This window comes from Anopheles coustani, chromosome 3 (genome assembly GCF_943734705.1).
Source record: "Anopheles coustani chromosome 3, idAnoCousDA_361_x.2, whole genome shotgun sequence".
In the NCBI taxonomy this organism is placed as follows: Eukaryota; Metazoa; Arthropoda; class Insecta; order Diptera; family Culicidae; genus Anopheles; species Anopheles coustani.
The window spans coordinates 87,002,847-87,010,924 of NC_071288.1; positions in this window are offsets into that span (position 1 = coordinate 87,002,847).

Below are 8,078 nucleotides of genomic sequence, written 5' to 3' on the forward strand. Positions count from 1 at the left end.
AAACACCTCCTCTCCGCCTTGCGAACCGTACCATCAACAGTGGTGGCCAAAAATTGACCAGCGGGTCGAGCGCGATACTGTAAAGATCTCTCGACACACGATCCCACTCATCCCCAACGACGCAGAATTATATGCTTTTATGGCATGGTTTCGTGTGTTTGTGTGTGTATGTGGTTTTCTTGGTACCTTTTCTTTATTGTTGCCGTTTTTCAGGATCGAAAAACATGGTCTCTGATATATGTGTGTCACTTTCCTCACTTCATCTTGTATGTAACTCTCTGGTCAGTCAGGTTTATCTGTCTGTCTGTCCGTCTGTCGGTCGGTCTGTCTGTCTGTCTGTCCGCCTCGGAGAGTGCTGGAAAACCTTCATGCCGTGTGTTTGTGACTAAGACTCATCAAACTGTTTAATGTCTTCTTAAGAAGATTTGGTATGCATTTCCATTGCAAGCTTCATTAAACAGTTTAATGTCTTTTAAGAAGATTATTTTGTATTTCCATTACATGCTCCTTCAAACAGTTTAATGTCTTTTTGAGAAGATTTGGTATGCATTTCCATTCCAAGCTTCGCCAGTTTAATGTCTTCTTAAGAAGATTTGTTATGCATTTCCATTTCCGAACGTTTACCACAAGCTCATGTTATACCTTTACAATAGCAACCTCTTCCCTTTTGAGTGGTGAGTCATCGCGGACTTTAGGGACTTTTGTTTTGTTTTTTGCTCCTCTCGATCAGTTTACTACCTCGTCTGATCTGTTCGAGCCTTGATCGTTGCCATGCAGCCTCAAAACTTCTCCTTGAAAGTGTACCTTAGGTGGATGGTGTTGAAAATTGACGGAATCGACGGAATTTTCCAATTCTGACATTTGCCGGATCGGCTTCCAGTTAAAAAAAGGCTTTTTACGTCTGATCTGACCTTTTACTTATCGATGTTGCTACAGTATGAAGAATTACCTTCGTTTTAAGAGTACTTGTTAAAAGTGTGGAAATATGTTTCTGTTGATACAATTTATATTTGCAACATAAAGTTTCAATGTTTTTATCTAAATTATTAAAATCCATCTTTTCAATTTGTAGATATTTTTAACTAAATAAAAATTAAGTTATATAGAACGAAAAACAAGGAAAACATCCTGGAAAAAAACAACTGGTTAAAAGTGGTCTGCTCTATTCGTGAATTATTTAAAAAAACATCCTTTTATTGTGTTCCGGGAAACCTTAAAAACTTTAATTAGGGTTTCATAGGAAATGGGAAAATTGGCTCGAAAATTTAAGCACCTTTCCGATAAGCCATAAAATATGGAATTTTGCAAAGTCGGTCGTTTTTATTTCATTTGCCTCCGTGTGTGGCTCATCGGTCGATCGAACCGTTTCGGTCATACGGTTTGCGCGGACGGTGTTCCGGAGGGTAAACGTGAGCCGCATCCATGGAGCCTCGTAATTTCGGTGGCCATTTTCGCTTCTTCGTGTTTCTTTTCCGATGCCGTTCATCTTACTACTTGATTGGCACAGTGTTTCGTGGGGGTTTTTTTGTTTGTGCCAGCCGACAGCCAGCCTCCCTCTGCCGCTTTATGCTACTTCTCTTTTATGTGCTCTGTTGCTGCCACCATCGCGGTTTGTGGCATTGATGGCCCAGTAAGACGTGCGATGTCGAAGCATCTTTTTGCCAATGTTGAGGGGTTCGAAAGGAACGAGAAAGAAAAAAAAAAGATCACTCTCTTAAGTCGATGGCGAGTCTATTTTGGCCACATCCTTCCAGACAACCCGCGAGGCTATAATTAATCCCTTCCCTAGAGGCCAAAAATAACCATCGGTTTTGATGCGCTTCAATCCGTTAGCTGCACTACTCCTTTTGGGTATTGAGCTCCCATTGGGTTTATTCGCGTGGTGAATAGATTGTAGAAGCCCTGTTTTCGGGTTTCGATTTGCAGCTAATATCATTTATTCATTGCGTTGTCTTAAGGAATATAATTGTATTATTCACTCCTTTCAAGTTGCTTTTCATGCCCCTTTCTCTCTCTCTCTTTCTCGGTCTGCTTTCTTTCTTCTGCAAATCAGCGCTAGTATTGCATGGTTATCGTTTTATCTGGCGAAAAAATACTGCCCCGAAAAATGTGAAAGTTTTCATTGCACGCAACAGGATGTCGATCGCAGAATGGGCTTATAAAGATGACACATTTCTTGTTTTTTCGTGCTCAACGAAATATTATCGTTGCTTCGCGGTTTCGGTTGTCGTCGGTTGGATAAAAAGCACGCGAAAGTCTGCAGTGATGTCGTGCCATGCAAGGGGAAAATAATTCCTTGACCTCAGGTGGTAATATACATCGTTAAAAAACACACATGAAGAGTTTTGCAAAATGTACTTTAATCTTGAATATTAAAGATCGAAAGAAGTTAGTTCAAACGATTTTTAATTTATTTATTTATTTGTTTCGATTTGTTCAGGGTACTATTCAGTCTGATTGAACTTTAAATTTTAGTGTTGCAGCTCAGTACAAAAAAATGTTTATTGTTGATCATGGTAAAACAACAAAAACAGCATTCTAACATATGGAATTGTGGAGTGAATGTTATGCTTTCGAGAGTTACGCTCCGGGAAAAAAAAAATCCCAGACGTATCTGTAAAGGCAATATATTACCACAAGGTCGTGGAAATGTGCCAGCAAGGTCGTCCCAGCCTTCGTCTGGCATAGGGTTGGGAAAAATTTGATCACATCCCATTCCAAGCCGGCGAGAGAACAGGTGTTTTCTCGCTCTTGAGCCGAGTCTGCGAACTCTTTTGAAGGTTGGTTGGTCGAGATGGAAAAACAGCTTTCATTTTCTTAGACGCCCCAGACAAACGATACGCTGCAGTGCTCTACCTTCACCTCGTGACTTTATCCAACCCAAATGCTGCCAAAAAGAAAATATGCAGAATTGGTTTCCCTTGGCGAAAGTAATCTTAAGATATTATACTTTTCAAAAACATTTCATTTCATAGGAAACACAGACGACACTTTGCGGTGCGCTCGAAAACTTGCTACGCGAACGATTTACTTGGAAATTTGATGGCGAGCAAATACGATAAGGAAAGTATCGATAAGCGGATAAGGGACAGGGACTTTTTTTTCCGCGAGTTCTTAGACACGTAGCACAAAACCGCCGGGTGCCCCATTGCAACCGAACGCGAGAGAGTGCTGAGCGAAGGCAGATTGTTTCCTCCAAAGACGTTTTCTTTCTGTTCGCTGCTTTCTGTCCCGAGAAGAGCTTTAAATTCCCCCTACTCCTAGTGGCCGCCCGAAGTACGCCACTGTGTCACGAGTTCGTTTGGGGGTTTTTTCTTTCCAATTTTCTTTTTGCTTCCTAGGAAGGTTTTTAGCAGACGCACCAAAACGTTAATGTTGACCTTCAAAATATTTACCATGGAGTGTTTCATGGTTAACAGTTTCAACGTCTGTAAAATTCTTCTTGTTTTCAGTAGATTTTCTACTTTTTTTCTAATATATTTATTTGTAAAATGGATGTTGTTTAAGCTCAATTTTCCGAACGTAAAAATGCTGTACTTACCAAAACTTGTTGTCTTATTCAAACAACGAAATATACCGTAATGAAGCCAGAAATACTTTACCCAATTTTGGGTTCACTTTTCTTGTGGAATAACACAATTACACTTTCTTCACTTAACACGCTTTTTTCTTCTAGCCACCAATCATTTATCTATCAACGAAGGATTTTTGTAATCCCCCGGGAGCTTGGCACCGCCTTCCGCCAGCTAATCGTGGTCGATTTTTCCTTATCACCTTTGGGCACAAATATATTTCTCGTCCCACACTGCCTCACATCGACGCACTCGAAATACACCGCTGGGCGAGGGTATTCTTCTACACTTTACACACTGCACTTTGGCTTGAGGAAGGATCCTACAAATACACTTGACTGACCTGTGGAAGTGTGGCGAACGGTGGCTAATCAATTGATTCTAACATCGCTCCAACCGATTATTTCACACCGTTTTTGTTTGGGGAAGCGTGAGACGCGAGTTTTCTCATAATTTCCACGAAACAGACCTAATGGGCGCAATTACTCCTTGTTAACAATGCGTGATAGCAATTTCCGCTTCAAAGGGATTGTTATACAATCTTTGTTCTACCGTTGAAATTATTGAATTTTGATTGATTTAATTTCCTTAAACTCTCACACCTATTTCGAACTTTTGACCTTAACTTCACGTTGTGTTTTAAATTTAAAAAAACCCCATTTTAATTAAAAGGAATGTTTGAATTTCATCTAACTTTTTACTTCAATTCCATGTCGGTCTTGATCTGATCATGGAATGAAGATCGGGTCGATATCATTTCTTATGGTTTTAACCCAATTTCTTGAGAATGGTGCTGTACCGCCCACTCGATTCTGCAGGACATTACGATGGTGTGGTGAATTACGCTCTCTCTCTCTCTTACACATCCACACACACACGAAAGAGTGTCCACCCTGCAGATGAAAGGATGATCGCAGGCGGGACAAAATTGGGGGCAACAAACTGTAGGAACCTTCACGATCCTCGGCCGATTCCGGCATCCGGGGATTGTCGCTGCACGAAACGACGCGCGATGCACATCAGACACACATCGTCAACATCTCGGTCGTGTGCATCGAGCGCACCAAAAAAAAACTGCACACACAGCCATTGGGAAACAAACAAAAAGGCAGAACATTTTATCCTAAACGAAACCAAACCAGAGAACGCAAAGCAGAGAGCTCCGCGGACGGCACAAAATACACGGGAACACGGATTACTTCTTTATATCTACCATCACACAAACAGAGACACACACACACCTTCACAGGCTCCCCGGCTTCGGTCCGGGGGTGGTTTCCGCAACCCCCCTTGGGAGGGGTGGGTGTGGATGGGAGGAGTCGGGTTGACGGACGTCGACGGCGCGGATGATGCGATGCTCACACACTACGCAAAACAATGCGCGAAAACGCGCCTCGACGGGACGCCGACCGGGTGGGTGGGCGAGGTAAGGAACGAGTTGTCCGGCGCGCTGTATGTCCGGTTGGCTAACGAGAATGGTGGTGGTCGGTATTGGTGGAGCCCCTCAGAGGCAGGCAGCCCCCTCCCCAATAACCAAAGTCACCAAACCAAAGAAAACCAAAGACAACGACGACGACGACGACAGCGATCGACGATGACGCAGTGTGTGCAGAGAACCAAAAGGCAGAACCGAAAAGCCTAGCTCTCGAACACTTCCAAACGCGAACAACGCAACAAGCGCGAGCACTTCCGACACCGGCGGCGGCAACGACAACCGAACAGCGATTGAACTGCGCGTCGGCGAATCGCGTAAACGCGCGCGCCCATCATCCCCAACTTGGATCCCACTCCCCCATGAGGGTGGGGGGCATTGGATCGAGGAGGGTTTGGGGGATGCACGGCCTGCACAGCCTCGCGGGAGCTCACTCTCGCGAATTTCTGTGAGCATCCGCCCCGCGCGCGGTTCTCAAGTGTGGCGGGCGGGGGGGATATTTTGGAGCATGTTGGGGGTTCGCCAGCGTGAGTGGCCAGTGGTGTACCTAATCGGGGTTTTTTGGGAGAAAGATTCACCACGTTTTCTACGGTATGTGGTTGAGATTGAGGTTCAGTGTTAATCGTGGATAGGAGAAAATTTAAATTTCTATTAAGATGTTGAAAGCCCGGATTCTATTAAGATGTTGAAAGCCCGTAGTTCGTGGACTACGATAAGGATTGCCCTCTGAGCACCACTACGTGGTTTGACTCCCAACCCTGGGCCAGGATCCTGGTCCTTTTCGTACACAAAAACTTCAAAAAATCTTCTATGGAACTCATAAATAGTGTTGGCCTACAAAATCTGACCGTTTACGCCAAAGAGTAGAGACAGAAAAATTGATTTGCTTCTTTTACAACATCGAATTATCTTTGAATCGCTCATTTTGATGGACGGATTTAAAAAACTTAAAGTTGCACGATATTTAAAGAAAATTTTAACAAAGTCTCTCCTGATTAGAGTTGTGTAATTCAGATTCATATTCATGATTTTGAATGATTCTTTGCGTTTTAGAGATCTTTTTATAAGAGATTCATGAATCCCAAAGGTACATCAACTGAAAAGTGATGAACCAAAAATGGGTAGAGGGATCCACATGAATCCCTCTGAATGAATCTTAGATGAAAGATTCATATGAATGAATCTTAGATGAAAGATTCATATGAATGAATCTCACCAAAAGATTCATAAGGCATAACGCTACTCATGATCGATATTATCTTCTAATGTAGCTCTAAATATTTTTCTTATTTTGTTGTTTGTTCTAGATTTTTTCATATTTTAACTAATTTAATCACATAATTTAACAAACTATCACATTTTATTTGGTGATAAGAAACTCATTCGTCTTTTTCAATGTCTAGTTTTGCATTCCTGCTATGCAAGTATACGATTTTCGATGTCATTGTTAATTTTAAAGTCTGATCTGTAAGGATTTACAATAAAACTCTTCAAAAACATACGAGATCAATAAACAGAAAAGGTTATTCCATGTAAAACCGGGCAGAAATCACTCAAAACCTGATACTTCAACAACGGTTGATCGAAAAGGACAACCTGGGGATGACTTGAAGTAATGTTCTTCATGTGAACTTATTTAAAGTGACAAACTTTTTGTTCAATTAAATAAGATGTTTTATATTTAACATATTAGCCACATGGAGGTATTGTGTGGTTTAAAAATCAAGTTGTAACGAAAACTTCCACCCTTATGCATCCCCACTGTGCGTGCCCTTTCTCCTTTTTGCGAAGATGATCGCTGCGAATGTGTGCTGCTCCGTGCTGCGGTTCAAGTGCACCATAATAAAAGCGTAACTGCACTCGCATATTGCTGGTTCGCCTTGTGCCTTCCCTCTATAGACCCATACTAAACGCAGTAAAGATGATGCCACCCTGTTAAAAATCATTCACTACACAAAAGTGCAACTTGATGCAAATTTTGCTTCACCAACCTTACTCCCCCTACTCGTACCCTTTGGCTTCTTCTTGGAAGGTGAGGAGCGAGAGTGAGAGATACTTTTTTGTTTGCATTTGATTCACCTCCAGTAAACGATATTCCCCCTGTAGTGTTGAGCAGCGATCGATCACTGGATTGCCGATCCAATTATGTCGATCGCATTCGAGATTTTTATTTTATGTCCGTTTACGATCACGGTGCACGATCGATGTACTTCCAAGGACATCATAGGTACACTCTACTCTACTAGTTTTTCCTCCTTGCGTGACATGCTGTCAAGAATGGTGATTGTAATACAACTTGTAACCAAGGGTCGGCGCTTAACTGACCTTAGCGAAGGTTTTTTCTTCATTCAAGGTTTTCCTGCTTGTTCCAATACGACGCATACAAACAGGGTTGGATTGGAATAGGTTTTATTGTGGTGGTGTAGTTTATCTGAACATTTCTAACTTCAGGAAAATTATTATTTTATCGTGATATGTGGCGCTGATCCGTCAGTATATCAAATCCGGCATACAAGCTGCATAAATAAAAAATCACATTTGTTTGATCAATCACACTTTCCCAAAATCCTTGTCAAGCTGGTCTCAATCCGACCGAAGACTATTCCATTTTGCCACAATCCCCTTTTTTACAAATATTGAAACAAATTAACATGTATTTAATTAGTACCGTCAACATTTGATTGTAACGTCCTGAACAAAAAAGAGAAATGTAGACAGTTAAAGCGATTTGTTTCGGTTGTTAGGAAAAAAAGTCGACCACTCGGCTTTGTTTGCGCTGTGTATATTCATTTGGTTTATTATTAACTGTATAAAGCAATAGTGGAAAATTGTTTAGCTATGATCCAACACGACCAAAACTGTGTCTTTCGTTTAAGTTAGCTTTGTTCGCCATTATCTACCATTGATCTCCTGCGCCCCTTACGCGCCTATCCATCCCGGCGGCTGTACGTTCCATAGCGTACGGGTGGTTTGAGCATGCATAGAAAACGTTTTCGCTAACTTTCGAAACCTTACATGACAGATTGAGCGTTGCTCGCCCCTTTTTAGAGTAGAGTACACGAGAACAAGAAGCA